Genomic DNA, 24,297 nt, shown 5'->3' with positions numbered 1-24,297 from the left:
GGAGCAAAGGAGTTAAGAGTCTATGCAGAGAAGTGACATGGGGAATGATAGAGTTGAAGCTTGTGTTGCAGGGTTTTTAGAGGGATTTTTCTGGTCATCCTGGAATTGACCGCTGAGATTGCAAAAAGGGGGCAGGTAACTAGGGTGATCCCATTCTGTGTGAGATAACTGGTTCTTATTTGTTATCCTTATTTAATTATCAAAAGTGCCCCATTTCCTGTCAAAAGTGCCCCTGTTTGGACAATATATAATCACGTTAATGTCACCCCACGTTATGAAGAAAGCCCGAAACAATTGGGTCAGATACTTCTTTGAGGCTTACAAAGGATTTACCTAAATGGCTCTGAACCTGGTTAGAACCAGACATATAAGAGCCTGTGTTTAGTGCCATGAGAGTGGAGATGAGCATCAGGACAAAGTTCTTGAGAGTTTACCTGCATGTGGGACTGTTTGTGATTAAGAGAATGCTACCTGCTTTCAGACCAGACGTTCCCAAAGATAAGAGACTTGTTGAAATGACTGGTTCCAGCTGAAGGGAGAGTAGCATAGCCATGAAGCAGAGGCATAACCATGGTGAGGGTGTTGCCACCTCTCACCCCCTAAAAACTTTACCTTTGGCCCATTTGTATGTCACATGAATGCCCACAAGGGAACATCCACAGCAGAGGGACACCAGTATCCGGGATGATTTGACCAGCCTCTTTCCAGGGTCACCCAGTGTTTGGGCAACGGACCTATGAATGGAGTAGCCATGGTGGCAGGGATGGAGCTGCCTCTCAACAAGGCAGATTCTAGACAGTGTGACCACCCCCATCGGCTGCAGTGGCCAATGTGCAGCCAGTGTTATACCTTCCCTCAAGAAGAGCAGACAGCCACAGGTGGATCAACTTGGTAGCCAGTTGATTTCCACAAAACCAGATACATATCCTGTGTTTGGGTTTGTCTTCCTGTCTGCAGGGTCCTAGCAAGCAATGCTCAGATTTCCCATAATATCACCTGGGACCAGGGACCCCCCTTTAGAGTGAAAAAGGTATGACAAAGGGGATGAGACCACAAGATCCACTGGTTCTGTCATATATCACACACCCAGAAGCTGGTAGATAGAATATAAGGATAGAACATTAGAACAGTCTCTAACATTACAGCTAAGGCTTTAGCCTGGAAATAACATTTTGCAGGATTGGGATGCTGTGCTATGGGAAGCAATATATATTTTGGTATATATATATACCAGGGTGCTGCATCCATGAGTCCCTGATAGAGTCCTGGCTCTTCTAGCAGCAGAGAACACTCTGCCAGGGACACAAACTTCCTTTAAATCTAAAGCCCTCTCTTTGTTTGGGCTCCTCAGATAGGCAATAAAAAATTGATCCTATCATCAGGAGGAAATAGGAGCAAGGAAGATTATTTCTGCAACTCAGACACTCACTGGACATCTTTCCCATGCCTGATGATATCAGTTAATGGGCAGTGCAACAATCCTGGCAGGGCAGGGCGTGGCAACAAGAGCTTAGACAATGGCCTGGGACAAAAGAACACAGGCATAAAGGTCTGGGCCACTTCAAGGAAGCAACCTAGACCAGCAGAAGTGCCATTTGAGGGTGAGGGGAATCTAGAATGAGGGACACAGGGAGAAATAATGGAAATCACCATGACCTTGAGACCAACTGTAGCAGAAGTCCATAACTCAACTTAATACTCCTGATGTGGCTATAACTGGACATCAGAATGAAGAATCAGTACAGGGCAAACTGAAGACAACATGGCATGTGGGGGATGGACAGTAACAGAGGACACCAGAGCCAGCCCATATTTCTCTATTGTCCCTTCTATTCTCTGAAGTCTTACTTCTGGGAAAGCCTGCCCATTTGTACCTGTGCAAAGTTGGAAGAACTGACGAGAGTTCTACTGGGCCAGAAGCAGTCTTCAGCCAGACAGGCTGCCTCTCCCCTGGGGTAGCTGGGAAACATGTTATCCAATATATTTCAGAACTCCCCTTGAGACTGAGTTCTCAGGAATGCCTTCCCAACCACCTTTTATTGGCTTCCTTTCTTTTTCCCACTGGCTTCCCCACTCCCCTCCTGGTGCTTCCTGCTATGCCCTCACAAGTTATACAGCCTTTGAAAACATATCTCAAGGATGGCTTCTGGGGGAGTCCAGCCAAGATATTATTAAAGACCAAAAAACAACTTATGTTTATTATGTCTCAACTATCTTTATGTGTTGAACTTGCACACCTGTAATACAAATACATCCCTAGAAAAAGAAAGTAATATTTTGCACAGACACTTTGAGTCCTAGGACTTTTAGCATGGCTTCATTTTTCTCTCCTTTACATCAGAAGGCATGTCAAAGTGTTGCTCCAGCATGCAATAACCCAACTGCCCTAGGATCATCCATTATCAAACACACAAGAAACACAAGTCAGAGACCTGGTAGTAGATGTTGGTAGGAAATTAAGTTTTCTGTGTCCCTGACAGTGGTACCCTGCTTATGGTGAAATTAAACCCTTTTGTTATCTCCCCTTTGAGTCTCAGTGACAGGCCATTTCTCAAATGAGGCAATCCTCATTACCTGTTATAGAAAACAAAGAAGAAGATGCTACTAATCACGTCACAGATGGAGGATATTTGCAAATGCAAAGGGAATCCTCTGGGCTATGAGCTGTCATTGTGGACAACACACCAACTTGGTTGGAGTGTATGCATCAGCCCAGGCAAGGGCCAACAACACTGAATGCATTTCAGTTAGGTCGTAGGGTGTGTTGGATTTCAAAGGAAAAAGGTTTTCTTCCTAGGTCACAGTCTCTTGAGACTGCTTTGCAACTGTACCTTCTTTAATAAGTTAGGAGCCTTCCTCTCTCCCAAGTATTCACCACAAGCTCGCAGGCACAGGTCAAGCAGTTAAAAGCCACAAGGGCACTCACTGCTAGAAGTCACCTGTGACAGGATTATCTGGGACGTGGACCAGGTTAGAACACCAGGTTTCCTGCCAGCAGCAAGCATAAGTCCACGCAATGAGAAACACACTGTAAAAATACTCACAAGCCCATCCCCATGGCACAACCCCCAACTAGGTCTAGGCTTGGGAAAAAGAAAAAGATTTTCCCTTTAATCGGCTTTGAAAACATCAACTAGTTACAGGACAATTTACAAGCATCTCAGCAGATTTTTTTCTTTTAAGCTGCCTCTTGCGGTCCTTTCCATTTTGTCTTTTCCTTCTGTCCACCTGCATAAGGAAAAGAGGATAATGAATGAGTGTTTCAGTTTCAACCGGACTCCGAAGGTCACTTTCCCAAAGAATTTAGTGTTAGTCACAGGTTTTGTATAAGAGCTTTTGACATTCGCCAGGCTCCAAAGACAAAAGGCACTTCCTCCCCTCCACCCAAGAAATTGGCTGTTCCTATATGTGTCGGAACCTTGAGAGGGATCAATTCCTGGGATGTGCAGGGGCCTATACGGACCTCTAACACTGCTTAATCTAACTTCTGGCTCATCCAGAAAGCACCTTATAAAGGTTGGTCACTTAGCACTACAAGCCCCCCCCCCCCACCTTCCGCATCACAGTCCTAAATGCTGGAGGAGAACCGGAAACCCATAAGCGGGGTGAGGGTACTCGGAAAGTCCGGTACCCCTCTCCCTGACTGTCTTTCACCAACAGCACATTTAGACCCACCACACATATCCCTCAATAGCTGACTAGTTAGGGTTCAGCACAGGCAGCGGAATCTGAAAAGACAAAAATCGAAAGTAAAAAGGAGCCTTTTAAGAGCAAGAATGGCCTCTGGTTCATCTAAAGAGCAGGAAGTTTATCTGAGGGTGTTACAGAAGCTCCTCAGGGGAGTGGGTTGCAAGGTAAAGGAACCGCATCTCATTCAGCTTTTACAAACTATAAAGGAATACTACCCTGTTTTTCCTGATGAGGAAACCTTAGATATTGGGAAGATTCAGGTGATAGGTTAAGAACTTTACATGATATTGGTGTTTCTATTGGAACTCAAAACTTAGTAACTTGGGGGCTAGTCAGGACTGCTCTCCTGACCATATGGGCTAGGAAACCAGAACTAGTCAAAAAGGAGGATAAAGAGTCTAGTTCAGAGGAGGAAGTCATATGTGATGTAGCGGAAGAACCAGCTATGAAAGTTCTGCCTACAGCACCACCAGAGGCCCTGCTTCATAGCTGTTGCTACTTACTTCAACCCTGGGAGAGTTCCTCCTCACAGGATGACTCATCACCAAGAGAGCCAAAAAATTTAGTCAGATATCCTGTTAGGGCCATGTGACGGTGCCTTCAGCAGGCAGGAGAGGCTGGGGATTCAGATGCCCATTCAACCTTACCCATTATAGTCAGGGGTCAAAGAAATGTCCATGAACCCCTTCCTTTTTCCCTTTACAAGGATCTGAAAAAGAGCATCAGAGAAAATGGGCTTCAGTCTCCTTATACTAATGGGGTATTTCAAGTCATCACTGACAGCTATAGAATGGCCCTTTGTGACTGGGTTTCTCTGGCCAGGACAGTCTTAACCCCAGCTCAGTTCACAGTCTGGGAATTCAGAGTACTCTCAGCTAGCCAGCCACCAAGCAGCCAAGAATGCACAAATGAATAATCCTGTTATCCTCTCTATGATGCTTGGGTCTGGTGATTTTGCCACCACTATGGCTCAAGCCAGGCTTGATCCTCATGCTTTTAGTCAAAGTACTCAAATTGCTCTCAGAGCCATGAAGGCTGTGCCTGATTCTCAGGCCAGGGAAATTTCTTCTTTTACCAATATCTGTCAGGGTGCTGCAGAGGCATATATTGACTTTGTTGATCACCTCCAAGAACCTATTGAAAAGCAAATAGATAATGACAAAGCAGCCAAAGCTCTTTTGTGGCAGCTAGCTTATGAAAATGCTAACGAAGACTGCAGGACCATTATAGGACTCCTGCCAACCACCAAAGACATCAGTGAGTTTATCAAAGCTTGCCAAGATGTCAGCACAGAGCAGCATAAGGCTTCTCTCCTAGCTGCTACAATTAAGGGAGACGCCAGATGTTACAATTATGGAAAGCCCAGTCACCTGCACAAGGACTGTAAATCTACAACGGAAGGGGGAAAGGGTAATTACAAGCTTCCCCCCAAGGATTGTCCATGCTGTGGCAAGGGCAGACATTGGGCAAAGGAATGCTGCTCTAAATTTGACAAAAACGGCCAACCTATTCAGGGAAACTTCCGAGAGGCCACCTGCTCCAGCACTCCCAACCCCAATCAGAGCTTTCAGAACCGCAATCAACATCAGGGAATACAGGGAAATGCACAGTTTCCAATCTTTGTGCAGCAGCCCGCAGAAGCACAGGGTTGGGCTTGGTCACCACAACAAGCTCACGTTAAAGGAACAGGATCAAGTAATCATACTTCCCACTGGTGTCTGGAGACTTTTACCCCCGAAACAGTTGGTTTAATCTTAGGGAGATCCAGAATTCCTACCAAAGGCATTTTTGTTCAGCCAAAGGTCATTGACTCAGACTGTTACAGAACAAACAAGGGGGGGCCTGGGACGATATACTATTATTGAAAGAAGCCCCCAGGTCCGTTATGTCCGCCACCCAAGGAAAGACGTCTCTCAATGCCAGAGATTCGTGAAAAGGAAAGGAAATGTTTATTTAATGTTATACAAACTTAAAGTAGTGACCTAATGTCTTTATCAAAAATCCTAAAGTCCCTTAAAACACCCACAAAAAGAAACAGTCCTTCCTTCCTTCCCCCTTTGCCCAGTTCAGAGTACCGTATCTCAGGAAAGGAAATAGAAGTCCATGGCTCAGGCAGTCCTCTGGTTATTCCCAGTCAGTACTTCATCTCAACTGGGAGACCTCCCTGGGTTCCCGGCACCCTCAGCTGAGTTGCCAGGATCTCTGCTAAAACCAGGTGGTGGTTCCCCCTTCTAAAGCTGCGGGGGTCCCCACTCTGGCAAAGGTACGTGGTCCTCTCTCCCAGGGCCTCGGGAGTCCCCACTCTGCCAAAACCACGTGGTTCTCTCCTCAATGGCTGCCGTGTCTGGGTTTAAATCCCCACGCCAATCTTCCTCTGCAGCCCCATTTCCGACTCCCCCTACACTCGGGTATACTTGCCCTCAATCTGCTGTCTTCTCCAGCTTTTCTGGTCGCCATCGTGGGTCTGGGCAGGTGTGACCCCATGTCATGGAGCCAATCTTCTCCGAGCTCCCATGCAGGTGCTGTAACTCGGGGGACCTGCCCCCCAGTCACATCTTGGGGGGGAGGTCCCTTTCCATCCCCCTCACCTTGAGCATGGCCATAGCTATTTAGCATATCTAAGTCACCAGCCAAAGGCTATAGGTATGTTAAATGACCACGCCATGGATTAGCTGCAAAGCTGCCCTGCATGTTCTTGCTCTGTGTGCCCCTTCCCCCAACTCACACCTGTGAGGGAAGAGGTGGAGACGTCTTAAAATCTCCTGGACACCTTGAGTTCTGGACCCCATTTCAAATGCCTATTTGGGGTCCCCCGTCTTGGTTGTACCCTGTAACAAGGCTATCAGGGGTAAATTAAAATTATGCTTAAAGCTTCTGGTTATCATACCATTCCTGCCCAAACTCGTATTGCCCAGTTGCTCCTATTCCCCTACATAATCTCAAGACTCAGAATACAGTGAGGGAAGAGGGAGGTTTTGATAGTACAGACAATCAACCAATTTTTTTGGACAGAATCAATTAAATTAAATAAATCAACCTTACAAATAAAGGATGAGACCTTTCATGGTCTCATAGATATGGGAGCTGGCGTCTCCATTATCTCAAATCAGTTTTGGCCTCCATGATGGCCTCTAACAGACAGCAGAATGCCTGTAACAAGTGTTGGAGGAGTTTCTCAACCACAAGTCAGTGTATGAGATAGGGGACTCAAGACTTGGAAAATTTTAGCTTAAGATAAAAAAGTTATAAGTCTAGCAAGTAATGTGTATGTTAAGCTTTTGTTTCAGAAACTACAGATAAGGCCCATTCTGATTCCCAGGAAAAGCAGCCAACCTCCTGGGGCACTGGTTTGAGATTACCGCCTGGGGACCTGTTGGAGGTATCCGGGCCTTTTGTGTGACCTCCCCACAGCCCCTTGGGAACAGCTAACTGCTGAGAACAGGAATGCTGCAGCTTCGTTCACCTAATCCTCCCCGAATTTCAAAGCCCTCACTGCACCTTGCTTGTCCTCCCCCACTCCCCTTATAAAAGATTCTGGCCAGGAAAGAGAAGGCAAGATGGTTTGTTAGGATATGAACCGGCCATATTCTCAGATCGCCAGCCATCTGAATGAAGTGCCCATAAAAGATTCAATCGCTGTAATTGGTTATTGGATTTGGTAGTGACAGTCATGCTGGTGTCTTTTCCGGTTACATATGGGCTCTTAAATGTTACGGACCAGAAGGACAGATAGGAAGAATTTGACCATATAGCCTGCCTATGCCCTTTAATATTTGGGGCCGTGAGCTCCTCAGTCAGTGGGGGATGCAAATCTCTCTGCCACATTTTCCCTAGTGGCCACTGCTCTTATAAACTCCCCTACTGCTTACCTGGCTCTCCAATATGCTGCTATGGGTTGATCAGTGGCCACTTAGAGGAGAGCGACTTGAACAGACCTGCCTTTTAGTTAAACCACAATTAGAGGTGGGTCATATTTAACCCTCTAAGAGCCCTTGGAATATTCCTATTTTTGTTGTACCAAAGAAATCTGGCAAATGGAGGCTTATTCATGATCTAAGATAAATCAATGAATCCCTACAACCTATGGGACCCCTACAGCCAGGAGTCCCCAATCCAGCTTGTGTTCCCAAAGATTGGCCATTTTTAGTTATTGACATAAAGGATTGTTTTTCTTTACAATCCCTTTAGTAGAAAAGGGTTGGGAGTGTTTTGCATTTTCTCTCCCAGTCATTAACAATTCTCAGCCTTTAAAGTGGTTTCAGTGGGGAGTTTTGCCTCAGGGAATGCTTAACAGCCCAACTATCTGCCAGCATTTCTTTCATACAGCTATTCAGCCAGTAAGAGAACAGTTTCCTAATTCAATTATCTATCATTATATGGATGGCATCCTAATTGCAGCTCCTTCACAAGATATTTTAGCAAAAAGCAAGTCTCAAAGTAGCTTAGGTACAATGCAGGCCTGATTCCCTGTGGGAGAACATATCCATGGGCGTGGGTCCTGAGCATCTCTGAGTGGGAGCTGGGCCCACGCCACACAGAACTGTCTAATATAGTGTTCTCTTTCTTTTCTTAAATTTCTGGTCTGTATTCTAATGTCAGTTAGCAATGTAGGTGCAGTATATGCAGAACCTGGCAGTAAATAAAACAATTAGACATAAATTGCAGTACTAGCTATTGAGGCAACTAGATACTACTATAGCTTTGTATTTTCATTTTTGCCTCAGATTTACCATACTTTGACCTAGAGAAAATCTGAAGCATGAAATTTCTGTGGTTTTTAGTCTTAAGAAGCACTATGGCAGGCACAGTTTCCTGCTTTTTACATTTTTTAAGCATTAAATGAACACCTATAGTGTTTCATACTGCATGGCATATCAGTTTGTAATGGAACATAATTAGTATAGAATCTAATCCTCAAAACAACTATAATTTTTCATATCTTGGTAATTCTTTTTTTTTTTTTACCAAAGACTGACAGTTTCTTGGTCTTCTGTTTCTAAGCCCCTTGCTGGCAGATTCCTGACTTATTCCTCGTTGTGGATACCACAGAGCCTTATACAGGTATTCGACACACCCAATAGCACTAACCACAACTTTATATATATATTATTATCTATTTGTTTACCTTTGGGGGTCTCCTTCCACTAGGATATAAACTCCTTGAGGAAAGGAACTTTATATTGTTCACCCCTGTCTCACACATAGTAGATGGTTAATGACTAAGCAGTGAATGCAAAACTAAAAATAATAGTAAGAGCAATATATGATGCTAGTGGCAGAATTGGGCCTATTTCCAGTTGCCTAATTCAAAATATGCTTTATGATAACTTAAGGGCACAAAAAATGTGAGCAAAATTTGATATGTAACTCTTGACAATGTAGAAATGATTGAGAGGTTTCACCAAGCACCATCCAATTTTGCCATCCTTCACTGGAGGCTTTTATGGTTTAAGACCACAAGGATGACTTAAAAACCTCAAAGGTTGTAACAATTAAAACTCTATTTTAGCAATTCTCAGATTGGGCTTATTGGTTCAGGAAGCCCCTTGCATCTTTTGTTTTTAGCTTAATCTTGCTATTGTGTATTGCTAGCAAATGCCTCTCTACGTGGACTTCAGCACCTATATTTCTTGTCAGTTTCAGGACTCTGTACATGCAAAGCCTCAAAATAGTCAAATGTCTCCTATCATTTTTACAGCAAAGCTGAACTCTGTGGTTTTCCACTTACTTGCTATTGCATATTTTATTTTAAAAAACTGTAAATAAAGCTGGATCTACATAGGAATATGGTGTTTCAACAGTGTTACTCCAACCATATGGCCACTGCTGCCACCCAGCACAAGCATGCAGCTGTGTTTACCACCTGTGTTTATATCCGGGTGTCCCTGGACATGGGCTGTGTCTGTAGGTGGTCTGGAAGAGAACAGTGAAATTGTGAAAGTCACTTACTACCAGAGAGATTTGACAGATATGGAACCTAGAGAGAGGGAAGTTGGTCAGAATGTAAAAATGACTCATCTTAGTGACATAAGCATCTGCCTGCCCTGTTACTGCAGAGAGGGCAAAGAAAAGCTACATCTTGGTTTTCTGTGAATAGGAATTTAGACTTATTTACTTCTAAATGAAAGAGTTATAACTGAATCTAAGATAGCATTTTCACTTATTTTAAACTGCCAGGTGTTGGGGTTTTTGTGTGTGTGTTTTGTTTTTTCTTTTAAAACTTTTTCACTTGAAGGTCTTCTATACTTTAGTGAGAAAAGGGCCACTTTGCATTTTATCATTAGTGCCTGCAATCATAGAAAAGACATAGAAAATAATACCATATTTCAAGTTTATTCCACTCATGTGATATTTCCCCTGATAGATGTGGGATTAGGGCAGCAGACTGTCTGGCTTGTCATGTTATACATCTGTCAAGGAATGTCACCTCATTTGGAGCAAAAGCACCAGTTAAAGTTTCACTTGGTCAGAGACATGTTGCTGGCCTCTTGGCTTTTGCATGGGATTTGAGTCCTATTATGAAGGCTTCCAACTTCCAGGAGTTTCAGAAATGCCTTGCATACAGTTTGTCTGCCTGGCTTTATACTTCATTTCTTTTTGTTTCAATGTGACAATTTTCATGATTCCTTTCATTGCTTGGCTAACACCTTGGTTTCTCACAAGCCCAATAAAAGATTTTAAACTCCCTAAAATTAGTTTTCTCATTCTGTTTTCAGTTGATTTCACCTAAGTTGATTCAGCTGTGCTCCCCTTGAAGGTATTGACTATAGTTTCAAAAAGCAAGTTGAAACATCAGTGTGAAGGATGCCCATTTATTGTGTCCATGGCAGCTAGGGCCTGGCTGCTAATGACAGCGCATCCTGAAGGATGTGTCCTGCCCACCTGCATGTAGCTGCCTCATGTAAGCACATCTTCAACACAGCTCCTTGTATGCTACTGCTGGGCCAGTTCCTAGCAGGTCATAACTCTCATACTTTCCATGGAATTAAAGGATAAGGAATATATGAAAAATTAAGAGCCAAGATAATTTCCAATTCACCCTTTAGACAAAGGTCTGAACCTTTGTTCTTTATGACTGAACACTTACAGCAAAAGTGATAACCATGGAGTGCAGCCAATTGATTTGAATAAGAACTTATTTTTCCACCCCTTGTGGAATTTGAGCAGTGAAATACTAAAAATAAAAAAAAAATCTATAATATGTGAAAAATCAAGGGTTGACTGTAGTTTGTTGGTTTAAATATAAACAGATAAATTGATAGATATAGCTGGAGATACAGTGTGTCCTCATTTAGGTCATTGAGAGGCTCTCAGAAGCTGTGACTTTTAAGCAAAATGACATATAATGAAACCAGTTTTACCACAGGCTAATTGATATAAACAAGAGTTAAGTTCCTACACATATTTCTGATCACAAAAAATCACCAAGCTTCTAAGTAGACTCAAAATCTAATTTTAAACTGAAATATATGTGAGCTATATAAACATTTATGAAAGATTAACGGAAACAAGTAAGATTTTCCAACCTGCTTATTCCAGTTCAGGGCTGCAAGGGTTTGGAGCCCATCCCAGCAGCTGAGGGCATAGGAAGGCCCGACCCTGGACAAGACACCCTTGCATTGCAGGGCCCATTACACATCTCACACTCACATAGGTGGGACACTGTACACACATGCAGAGCTCTGGGATGTTGTAGGAAACCAGAGTCCACAGAGAAAACCCTCACAGAAATGGAGAGAGAGTGTATACTCCACAGACAGTGACCCCAGCTGGAATTAATTGTTTTTATTTTCTCATCAATGTTTTAAAAAAGTGACATTGAATGAAACGGCATTATTCAAGGATATATTGTATAGATTAACTACACATAGAGTTTAGAAGCCTACATTCTTAGCCAGGCCTGATATCAGCCCTGATCAGATGCATTTTTTGACTGCTTGAGAGTTCCAGTTATCTCATTTTAAAAGAAAGTGGTCAGGAGGAAGAAACTAAAAAATTACTTTAAGTTCTAAAATCCCATGGCAACCCTTTTCAACAAACAACTATTCTTAGTGAGTTTTGGCTGAGCTACAGGGCCTTCTCTTTGGCAAATTTATCTGCTCTACCATCTGCACAGAGCAGAACATATGGGTGATGGTAATGGAGTTTTTCCTAATAACTATATGACAGTGGTAGTGGATCATACTAATTTTTCTTGCTGCTCTATTAAAGGGACTTTTTTTTCCCTCTTATATACTTTGTTCTTTGAATTTGTTACCTGGAAAGCCATTTTTAAAACTGAGAACTTCTGATTGCTTTCTCTGACTTTGAGGCAGATTATAGTCCTCTTCTATTTCCATACCTCTTTGTTCCTCTGTCCTGAGTCACTTTCATACCTTCTCAGCCCCTTGCCCCATGAACTAATTGCTTTGCCTCTTAGTCCCTGACTAAGAAAACCAAACTATAGCAGGTTAGCTGTGAAGTAAAGTAATAAAGAGAACAACAATGTTATTTACATGAATTGCATTTTCAACTTTCTTTTTAATTGAATTCCTACTTTTCCACAAAGTAATTTCTTCTTACCTTGGCCACACTTTTTCAGATCCTGGATGTGTGGGTCTATGTTGATTTGCATTATTATTATTATGTTTTACATGTATTTAACATGATGCATATTCATCCTACTAACAGACTGGAGACTTAAATAAGTGCACAGACGTGAATGATAGATTTTACTTTAGCACACGCATATGTTCTTTCTTATAAACAATAGCTTTTTAGGACTATAGACTTGTAAGGATTCCTACTAACGTTTTATTTGAGAACAAATGCAGGAAATGTCTCTATGTAATTATAATTTTATCCTAGAAATTTATATACTATGCTGATTTCAAATTATGAAAGAAAATTTCAGTGATTGCTATTACTCCTTTCACATCATTTTGTGTCTTAGATATGTTTAATTATAATTCTTATTGCTGTTAAGTATCTTTCTGTTTGTAAGCATTTATTTGTTAAAACACATTTAGAAAGATGTTGTTATTCTTTAGGAAAATCAGTTTTAAATCAAAATTTATAGCCCATATTTTCCTTGGTTATAATGCTGGAAAGGGGAAATGAAATACATCGCCATACCAATTTTTGTCTCCCACCTCCCACCCACTCATGGGTTTTGACATGTTTTAAGAGAAATAATAGTAATTCTCAAAGAATTTAGAATGTCCTACCTGAACTAGCAAGTCAGTTTCCCACATCCAACAGAGGGAAGAGCTTTGTGCATTTTTAGTTGATCTATATTTACAGAATTTTCACATTACTTTTCTTTCTTGGTTTACAACACAGTAATTCTTTCATTTAAAGATAAGTTCCAAACTCACTAAATCGTATACCTCAAATATGTGCAATTTTTGTATGTGAATTATAACTTAACAGAGCCGATAATAATTTTTTAAGTGTCTAAGAGATCTGTGTTTAACTGATCCTAGAGGCAGTGCAAATCTAGAAAGCACTTTCAAAAAAGATTTATTTTCTGTCCAAAACTAATTGCCTAGACACCAATTCAGAGATATCCTCTGTATATGTATATTGCAGCACTTCAAGCTTGTTTTTCAAAGCAACAGATCATGACAATGCCTCTTGTACTCCAGGCATTACTCTTTTTCTGTATGTGACCTCTAGATTTCTGTAAATTAAGCTAATCTACTATAAAGACATTATAATGATCATTTTTGCAATATTTATTTTCCAAAAGCAAAATTAAAAAAACATATTTTGGGTCATGGAAGGTGATGAGGATAATGAAAAATCCTGTGTTATACTTTTTAAAATATTTTGTGCTCAGGTCTTATTTGATAAATATTTACAACTAGGGCTAATACAAACTGACTGCCTAAGAGAATTTATTGGGTGAAAATCTTTAATAAATAAGAAAGGAACAGCCGAAACTCTGAAGAAGCTATCTTTCTTGCTTGTTTTTTTAAAGTACATGCTAACATATTTAAATTTGCAAATTTTGAGTGGGACAAAATAAAGGACTGTCCTATTGGTTAGGTTTATTACAACAGTGTAAGCAGTATTTGGGGATAGAAATAATCCCAGGCACTAGGCTGCTGTCACAACTCATCTTTTTATAATGCAAGCGTGAGAAAATTATTAGTCTTTTAATATTTTAATGTACTTATTTAATGAATGTATATGCATATTGTAGTTCACATTACATCCACACATTCACATTATTGTGATCCATATTGGAAATTTAGAAATATAGGCATTTGTAAGCTTCATATGAAAATGAGTAATGAATTAAATAAACATTATTACTATTATTTTTGAAAAATGACAATACAAAATTATTCAAATGTGTTTTAACATAATCCTGACTAGAAACCTGATAACTACATGTCACACAGTTTTAAATCACCAGAGATGGTGAGCATGTCATGACCTTTAATGAACCTAAATAACTAATTGTGAATATTGACCGTATAAAATATAATTATAGAATGCATGTAGTTCTGTCATGGAACTACAAAGCTTCTGTCAAAGCTTTTTACTTTATTCAGTGAGATTTCATACTATGCAAGCATACAAACTAATAGAAACAGCAAATTAACTTTATAAACTTGAGAGTCCTTACATTTTTTAAAAAATAGAAATTTGAATATTTTATATTGTAGAAGCATTTTAATGAACTATTCTTCCAAGAAGCCTGAGAAAGCAGCTTATTTAAATATGAAATAACAAAATACAATACATATAAATATTATGGCTCATATGAAATTATGCTGACTTTTTTTAGCATATCTAATAATTATGAATAAAATTAATATTGCTAATGATATTTACAATTAATTGTCTTCAATTGTTGAGAAACACTTAGAGACAAAAAAACCCTTATTTAATATACAAAATCTATGCAAGTCTGAGCTGTTAAAATCTCCATTTAATTTTGGTTCCCAACACACCCCAAGTTCTTTTCAGGCCATCATAAACAAAATGCATGCAGAAATATTATATGCTTGTCCAGGGAGTGCCCATGCTTCATGAGTGATCAGTAGATTGTGGCCACTAGAACATTCCAGAAGACTGAAGCAAATATTTCAGTTTGTGGGTGTTGGTGGTGGCAGACATCAACTTCTTACTTCTTTTGCATACATAATTCATTTTAGATTCATAGGGATTGATTATATCCTGTGGCCTTTTATTTCCTCAAAATCACATTTTCATAGTGAGGAGAAAAGTTGTTACAAAACTAGAAATGGCTGGCAGCAGGCAAGTGAGACTATAAGCTAACTAATCAAAATTATAAAGAAAAGAATTAAATGGAAGTAGATAGAGAAGAAAGTTGAGTCAATAGACTGACTTCAATTTCTTCTTTTCTTCCTACTTCTTTTCCTCTCTCTCTTCTTCCTTCCTTTTTAATATTTGAACAGAATGAATGGTTCTGAGAAAATTACTTCTTTTTAATAGTAATAAGCACATTTAATAACTTGTCATTTTAACTTTCAGTCTTATTTAATCTAAAGGCAGTGGCAAATTAAGGAAGCCCCCCCCCCCCCAAAATGGCCGTAACTCAAGGAGCCTCCCTCTTTGTCTTTGGGCAAGTCTTGCCTGACAGGTAGTCCAAAGGATTGCTGTGGTCAGGCCAGCAGTAGACACCATGGGTCAGTGCCCTCTATTGCCTGGCACACATGCATGTGCACACACACACACTCCTAAGAAAATGTTGAAAATAGAATTTGGAGATAACAACTATGGAAAAGTGTTGCAGTGGGTGAGTGAGGATGGTCCTTCTAGAAATCACATTCCAGATGGGGGGGTGTGAGGAATTGGGGGTGCAACTGTGAGGTCTCAGGACTTCTGAATGTTTAGATTCTCTTTTGCTTTAGCCCTGTTTTAACCCAACTTGCATCATCGTGTCTCATCAATCACAGTTTAAATATTTATTTTCCCCACATTTCTTTCATCTTTAATGTAAATTGAGGTCCTCAGCAGAATTCTATGTAAAAAGAACTCTGAGAGCAGCATTCTAATTTTTAAAAAAGTATCTGATTTATACATTTCTCTTTTGTGGCTGACCTACTCATCATAGGAAGATTGTATACTAGTGTTTTGCTTCCAACAGCTCTTAAGATCATTTGTGGCCTGTGCAACTGGAGAATTGTGTTTGGGAGGTTTAGAGCTGCCTAGTCACTATGCCTCTTCTTTCTAAGCCTCGAAGTGAATAGACAGTCTACACTGGCAAATCCTTAGGCCTAAAGATCTATTAGGTACTTTGTTCTCTTAGTTATATCACTTCTTTTTTCCTTTATTACAGGAAAGCATTCAAAAGAACCAGCTTATACTCTCAAGAAAAAGAAATCAGGAATCTTATGCTTTGGATAAACTAATCCAAATCAGGTGAGTTGTCAGTTGTTTACTGTTAAATGTCACATATAGAAAACTACTACAGAGATCCAGTAATTGTTATCCAACATTGTACAAATACCCTAATTTTCTGTCCAAGTCATTACATTTAAAGAGAAAGCAAAAGTGAGACGATATTTCATACCTGACACTAGTGATTTTTGTTTTTTGCATATCAACTTGGCAACCTTGTCTCTCAGCTTGCTCTGCAGATAATGGCTAATCTTGTTATATAAATGGTCCAACCCAGACTTTCTATTTTTATTATAAATAGTGTTGAAATTTTAGGAATTCATTTCTTTTGGGCAGTGCCTAAATTCAGCTGTGACTTATATCTATGCACAAGTTGGAAAATGTACTCTGGAGTCACACATCTGAAAGGAAATGGCTGCTCTCCACATACGTAGGAAAGGGTAAGTCAAAAGAGGTAGTTTTGTTCTTATTTATTCTATGAATTACATTTCTATGTTAAAATATTTTAATTTTGCTGTTTGACATCTAGGGAAGAAGTCATCATCCATACTAAAATTTATTGTTAATGCTAGCAAAGTGGTAATGATAGTGGGAAATATTAGAAATATGTCATTTTAATTTTTCAGACTTTGTAAAACATGTCTTTTCCCATATCTGTTCAAACTTAACTACAAAAGGCAAGACTCCAGATGGACTATAAACCAGCTGACATTTATTTTCTTAAAATATAATTTAACATAACAAGACATATATATGAAGAAGTTCACTACTAGGAAAAAATGATGTGGATGTGAACAGTGTGATTTCCTTTTAATATTTTATTTTTAAAAAGTCAAATGAAAAAGGAACTACTAAGCAAAATATGTTTCAATTCAACAAGTTAATGAATGCATGCTAGCTTGTTTTCTAAATTGTTCAGTTATATATGTTTAAAAATACTTTTAGAGTTTATGAAGAGCTACATAAAGTGTTACCATTATTGTATGCACAGTATGCCTTCAAATACATAATCAGTATCATGTGAAAAACCATAATTATATTATTCAGTTTATATCTGGATATATTCAAAATAAGTATTTAACTTATAGGTAATATTTACATAGCCAAAGCAGATTTTTTCCTCTTTCAAACCTTTGACTTAAAAACAAAATGTGTACAGAAAAGAAATCTTATTTATGAATTATAGTAAGGCATTAATAACATATGGTTTGTGTCATTGTCATTTACGTCAGTTTATAAAAAGTGACTAAGAATAGCTATTGAATACCATTAATTATTCAATTAAAATGAACAGATGAATTTTTTTTATTTCCCAGATCAGTTGCCCAAACTCAAGAGAACAGAATTTTTTTAAGATTTTACTTTCAGCTGACAGCCATGGCAACCTTTGCTCCATAGAAAGCTCTTATTATTTTTCCATTTTGAGGTAAATTGATGTACAATTAGTGTACATATTGATTACATGAATGGCAGAAATGCATATAAACCAAAGGAAGGTACCTTTCAAGTTAAAAAAAAAAACAGAAAAAAGAAAAGAAAAACAACCTAGACTGGAAGTGTATTTGCCCCTCAGTTGACACTCTTTCATGAAGTTGAATTAAAGTAATTGTCTTTGGTAACTAACTCTATTTACCATGTGTGTATATTTTCCGCCATTCTAAATATGCTTCTCAATATATTTCATGTAAAATATATGAGATGTTAAAAATTCATTCTTTCTATGTACTCTTAGTTCAGAAATGACATAAAAATCAGTTTTAAGGTATAAATTCTGTAAGCCATGTGTATAGATTTAATTTTTGCTAAAATTGTGTTTGTACACAAATTCTTTGAAATAGAGTCCTCTTTGAATGTTAGGCAATACAAACTTTACAGCAATGGTTGATTATTAGAACAACATGGTATAACATCTTGATAAAATTAAATATTTCACTGTTAGCCTTCATAATCCTACAGAAAAATGTGCGTGCAACACATGAGGCTGTGATTTGTATGAAATCCCAGTGCTACAGTATATAGCGAGGCAAGTTCTTTTAAAATATATTAATCTGACAGAAAGTTTGAGCCAGTATATTTTATGAATATTTACCAAATAATTTTTAATGTTACCTCCTGTTTATGTTTTTTTATATTAACTGAGCACATTATCGTGTTTTCTCCTTTACATTGGGAAAGTAAACCTGTGTTTTTAGTTTCTTGAGAAAACAGTCACTTCTGATGGCTTACATTTAGTTACAATTTGCAAAGGCAGTACTGCAAATTCAAACCCGTGGTGCAGCATGCTGACACAGGCTAGCTTTACTTCTCATTGCCGTAGTTGAAATTGAAACTCTGCACTGCTGAGAAAATGCCATGAAAATATAACCCACTGCATTCCAGGAAAGTAAATAAGCAAGGCCACCCAAATTTTCAATTAGTGCTCGTGTAGAATGCAGGAAATGGCAAGAGATCCTTCCAAGGCACCGTAGGCTGGGTCATGGACACCAAGCAGTGACAGGAAGGTTGGAAAAGGGAACACAGGCACAATGTGAAGAATGGCCAGTCTCCAAGGAAAACTACATACTAATAGGATAGTACTGACTGAAGCAGACCTGCGAGTATTACATCCTGACCAAGGTTACTTACTGCTAAGCTTCAAGATTTGGGTATTTAATTGTGAAGTAACACTTGAAAGTTTTAGTGGCATTACATATTTTATATCATGAGCTTGAACATTCTCAGTATCATGCACATGCAGGCTTTTAGCCACCAGAAACAGCAGTATTCTAGACAGTTTGTAGAAACCATAGAATGCTTTTGATTTAAAGGCCTAAGTAATAATTGTTTCCTATTTGGTGGCTTTGCTTCTAAAATACCATAGCCAGTAGGAGATGGGGAGAGCCACTGGTCAGAAGGCAGAGGTGTGTTGGTGTTGTCTTCCTTGCCAAAGTGAGAGCCAGTCCTCTCCTGAGTCAGCAAAGATGTAAGAATACAGATTTCTGAGACAAGTAAAAAAAAAAGTTATGGCTCAGAAGCTCCTTTCCTTGAATGTGTTTTTCTGACATGCTCAAATCATTAGTTTGAAGGTAATATTTGAAAGCCTCCCCCCAAAAGATAGAAAATAATGGATTCCTCAGGGGTCTTATATACTCAGATTCCTGTTTTTACTTATTTGCTTTCTGTTTCACTTCTCAGATCTTCACTACAGCATTTAAAGTTTTACAGCTCATCATGGTGAAGTTAGTTAAGGAAAAAAATGTTTGTTTTTTAGTGGCCCAGTGTTGGTTAAGCTTACAAAATAGCTCCCATTATTTTGATGAATTTTATCTGTGCTGTGGGTCTAATTACTTTTAACTTCAAACTACACTAAATTCTTTAACCGGCGTCACACTGCCTTGATAAAAAGTAAAGCCACACATTGGATTTATTTGTACAACCAAAGAGTGAAATAACTGAGGAACTTCTATGGACTACAGTTGTTAAAATAAGAAATAAAAGTCACAAATGATGTCCAAGCTATAGTTATGTAAGCAGGAAGAGTGATGTGGGTAAGCAAAAGACAAATATCCATCACTCTACCTAAAGATTAAATATGAAATTCAAATTACATTTTGTAATTAAATAACAATCCTTTGTATTTGCAGTAAGTATAGGAGAGTGTTTTTAAACAAAATGAGAGAGCATTTTCATCACTTCATGAAAATAGAGTAAGTGGGAACAAAAGTACTGTCTGTATGTTTCTTCTTAGCTGATTTCTTCTATTTGAGAGGATTTTCTTGGCAAATCAATTATTTTGTTAGGTTTGAAAGGCTATCATTTCCTTTCACAATAAAAGTAAGAATTTTATTTTATATAATACTGCAGCATTTCTTATAATTGAATTCTAACAGTTTGGGAGTGTTATTTTTACTTACTTTTCTAAACAAAATAAGGAACAGAAGAAAAAAACCAAACCTTTTTCCACTTGCAATAGATTCAAAATATACATATGTCTTTAGATTCAGCAAGTGAAGTAGTTTTCAGCCACAGGGAAACTCAGAACTGTAGCCTGCTGTTAGTCACAGGGCTGCTCAGAGAGGAACTGCCTGGGAGCTGGGGCTCCCAGTCTTGGTCTTTGGTTTGCCCCTCTGCATGCCTTCCTGTGCTATTTTCATTTCTTTTCTTTCCTCCTCTCCCTTCCCACCACCCCTGAGGCTCTCAGTGCTCTCCACAGTCCAGCCATGGAACCTGCCTCCAGGAAATTACCAAATGAATTTGCACTAAAGTGTAAGTTATTCATAAGGTTTAACTTAATTCATTCAATATAGGTTTACAAGCACCATACTTGGTGTGGTCTTAGAACTACAGAAATAATACTGGCACTTGTACTTTGGATAAGATACCAAAACAAACAATCCTAATGGAGGCTTCGGGCTTTGTGGCAGAGTTGGAAGGAAACTTGATACCATATAGACCAAATCTCTGGTTTTATAGATAAAAAAGTTAAGGCTTATAATCAGTCAATTGCATGACTATATTTCCACCAGAATGTAATAAGAACTTGCTGGTATAGTGTTTTTCTGGATTATTTCAATATCTAAACCTTTCTCATATGTTGTACTAGATGAAATTATTGTTTAAAATATTTACTGCCCCCCTCGCAGGCTTTTGCCTCTGAGGGAATTTACATCCTCATCCCACTGATGCCAGTCTTGGCCATAGACTTTTTTTGACAGTGGAACAGGAGCAGAAGAGACCTCTTCTTGAAAAGTCATCACATGGTCTGTCACCTTCTTTATCTTCTTTTATGATATCTGCAATGTTCCTGATAAGGGCCGCTTCTTCAGCCTCAGCTCTGGTTTCAGAAAGGATGAATGGAGCAGAGCACAGCCAAGATGGATGTTATTACTGAGAGATGTTACATAGACTGAGACGGAAACCTCTGTTATAAACCCTGGTATTTCAGAATTGTTTAGTATTGCAGCAAAACACAGTCTCAGCCAAAACAGAGATCACTTGGTTGGTGGTTACCCATTTCATTATGCTCAATTTAACCTTAATCAGGGTCCTAATATACATCATGATTGTTCTTCTTTTTTGAAGATAAAAAAATGAATTAATGGAGGGTAGACACCCATGTGCTCCATGGCAGAGCTTCATGGAACAGCCTCAGCTTTGTGGAGGCCAGACCTAGGTGGAGAGCAGTGTACCCAGAAAGCTGTTGGTCCCGCTTCTCAGTGCTTGCCTGGTCCATATACACCCTGAGGTACTTTCATTTGACTGAATTTTTCAGAAGCATCAGCATATGTTCCAAGAGAAGAAGAGATTCTCCAGAAAAAAAAATGAGGAAGATAAACTTTTTCTGTTTGGTAACTTCAGGTGGCTTTGACCTGAGCCATGTGTTCTTGAAAGCTAAAAATCAGAAAAAAATCCCCATTATATTGGTCTCAAGGTGATCTATTTATAAGAGAGTAATAAAGTGGGCACAGAGCATATGCTGCTTAGGGCATCAAGGAAAACTTCTTGGAGGAGGCATCTTTTCTACTTCACTTTTGAAGAATGGGTAAGAAGTCAACATTCAGAGACAGCAGAAAACCATTTGACCTGCAGGTTCATTCTGATAGATTCATTACCATAGGAAGGTCTAAAATGCTTTAGAAAATATGTTGCCTTCTCCCAAACAAATGTTTTAACTCAATGAATTAATATTTATTAGATTAGGACAACAGTGTTAATTGTTTGTTTTTGTTTTTGTTCAAATGGCAGAAGTTCTGAAATTTGATCTCTTACAGCATTTTGCTTAGTTTGATTTCTGTGCTTTCATTTGTGTTCTCTACCCTAAACACTGAGGTACTCGAGGGTGGGGGGGGGGGTGTTTTGCTGAGCTGTTACCCTGAAACCTACTATACAATTCTTGACACAAATGAATGAGCCACAGGTATTTATTGAGGAATAAATAAATAAATTTTGTAGGCCATTCTAATTTATATTTACATGTAGAAAATATGCACACTTTATGAAGTGAATGAACTCTATGCCTGTCTTTAACATTTAGGAAAAAAATCAGAATCATTGTCAAGAATTGTCCCACATTTATAATGACCTTCCCTGAATAGCAAGCCAAATGTCTTCCTTTCCTGAAGATCATAATACACAGCGATGCCATGACTCATCCTATTTTATATGTAACCATGTATGCCTTTATGAATTCATTTGTTACTACAATTTTTAAAAAGTGGAAACAAGCAATATAATTGATTTACAAACCATAATTTTCTAATAGCTCAGTGTTTTATTTATTTATTATGTTGCTTTATTTTATTTTTATTACATTATTTTTATTGTATTGTGGCGGATGCCAGCCTGCAGTATCTATCTTGGCTGCGGATGCTCATCAAAACATGAGAAAAAGATACACAGAGACAACCAGGTCCTGTGGGGAAATAGGAACAGAAGGGCCACTCTCTCTAATGGAGAGCACCATGGCCACTCTCTCTAGTGGAGAGCATGTCCTATCCATTCCCAAGCAGATTTTTATTGAGAATACAGACTTAATTTGTGGATTCACAGTCTGGCAGAAAAGATCAAAAGAAGTAGGTGACTTACAAAGGTGCGGACAGAACTCACTGTGATTGTGGGCAGAGATTGGAGTTTTAACATATGAAAGGACTACAGGTTTCCAAAGGTTTCCTATCTATGCCTTTCAATTCCAAGTTAATAACATCTTCCAGCAAACAGATCTCACAGGATCTTGCATATTCTATGTCCCAGGCCTGATTACCCTGGTGGTCTGCGTTTCTGGTCTGGACTGCACCGCCCCTGCAGGCCTGAGTTAACAGAGAAGACAAAGGGAGCCAGGAGACTTGGATTTCTCACAAGGACTCAGGCTTTGACAAAGCCCAGGGGGTAGGGGTTGATGTCCATCACCCCTTCATTTGCAGAGCCCCATGAGTCTCTTCCCTTAGGGCATTCTCACGTGATCGCATTAGATTCATTCTCTTTCTTAGAGAATTGTTATCCGTCTTTGACTGCCAATCATGCAAGGGAGCCTGGCATTAGAACAGGCAGAGTCCATGCCAGGGAAATAAGTTTTGTCTCCTTAGTGGCATCTGGTCTGGAGGTCTTTTACTCAGCCTAAGTCACAGGGGGTTACAGCTTCCTGAGACCAGGCAGGGCAGTCCCCAACCTTGTATTTTCCATTACCATTTATTCCCCTTATGCCCTCTTCCACTTCCATCCACCACCTTTCCCCCCGCAATCATCATACTGTTGTCTGTGCCCATGAGTTCTCTTTTTTCTTTTTGGCTTCATCCCTCCACCCCTCCCAAACTTCCCCATCACCCAGAGTTGTCAGCTTGATCTCTGAGTTTGTCTATATTTTGCTTGTTAGCTCAGTTTGGTCATTAGATTCCACATATGAGTAAAATCATGTGGTATTTGCCTTTTTCTGATTGGCTTATTTCACTTAGCGTAATGTCCTCTAGGTCTATCCACACTGTCACAAAGGGTAAAATTTTCTTCTTTTTTATGGCCAAGTAGTATTCCATGGTGTAAATGTACCATAGCTGTTTTATTCACTCATCTACTGATGGACAGTTGGGCTGCTTCCAAATCTTGGCTACTATAAATAACAATGCAGTTAATGTAGGGGTGCATACATTCTTTTGAAATAGCGTTTTGGGTTTCCTCAGATAAATTCCCAGAAGTGGAATTGCTAGGTCATAAAACAGTTCCATTTTTAATTTTTTTTTAGTTTTAATTTAAAAATAATATTCATGACCATCTGAATTTCTGATCCCGCCTCAGCTCATGCTAGGGCCTGTTTATGTTTCTGAATCATAGAGCTATGATCCTTAGAAACCAGGGAGCCCTGGTGGATGTGGCTCAGTTGGTTGGGCATTGTCCCACAAAGCAAAAGGTCACTGGTTCAATTCTGATCAGGGCACATGGATTGCAGGCCTGATCCCTGGTTGGGGCATGTGCGAGAGGCAGCCAATCCATGTTTCCCTCACATTGATGTTTCTCACCCTCTCCTTCTCCTTCCCTTGTCCTCTCTCTAAAAAATCTTTAAAAAAAGAAAAAATACCAGGGAAAACTATCTATTGGAAGGGCTTGGTCTTCTGAGAGACTCTTTCTGCTGGCTAAGATGCAGCTGGTAAGAATTACCAGGGTCATGGTAACATGAAAAAAAAAATACAACAGTTAAGATGCCATGACTATCTAGTCTAATACAGATTTTTAAGAGGTAACATTTATAAGCATGAAATGGCCTAGAATGATTTATATAAGCAA

This window comes from Phyllostomus hastatus, unplaced genomic scaffold (assembly GCF_019186645.2).
Source record: "Phyllostomus hastatus isolate PE091 unplaced genomic scaffold, TTU_PhHast_1.1 phas_contig_37, whole genome shotgun sequence".
NCBI classification, from domain to species: Eukaryota; Metazoa; Chordata; class Mammalia; order Chiroptera; family Phyllostomidae; genus Phyllostomus; species Phyllostomus hastatus.
The sequence above is the reverse complement of the archived record's forward strand: the minus strand, read 5'-3'. Positions refer to the sequence as shown.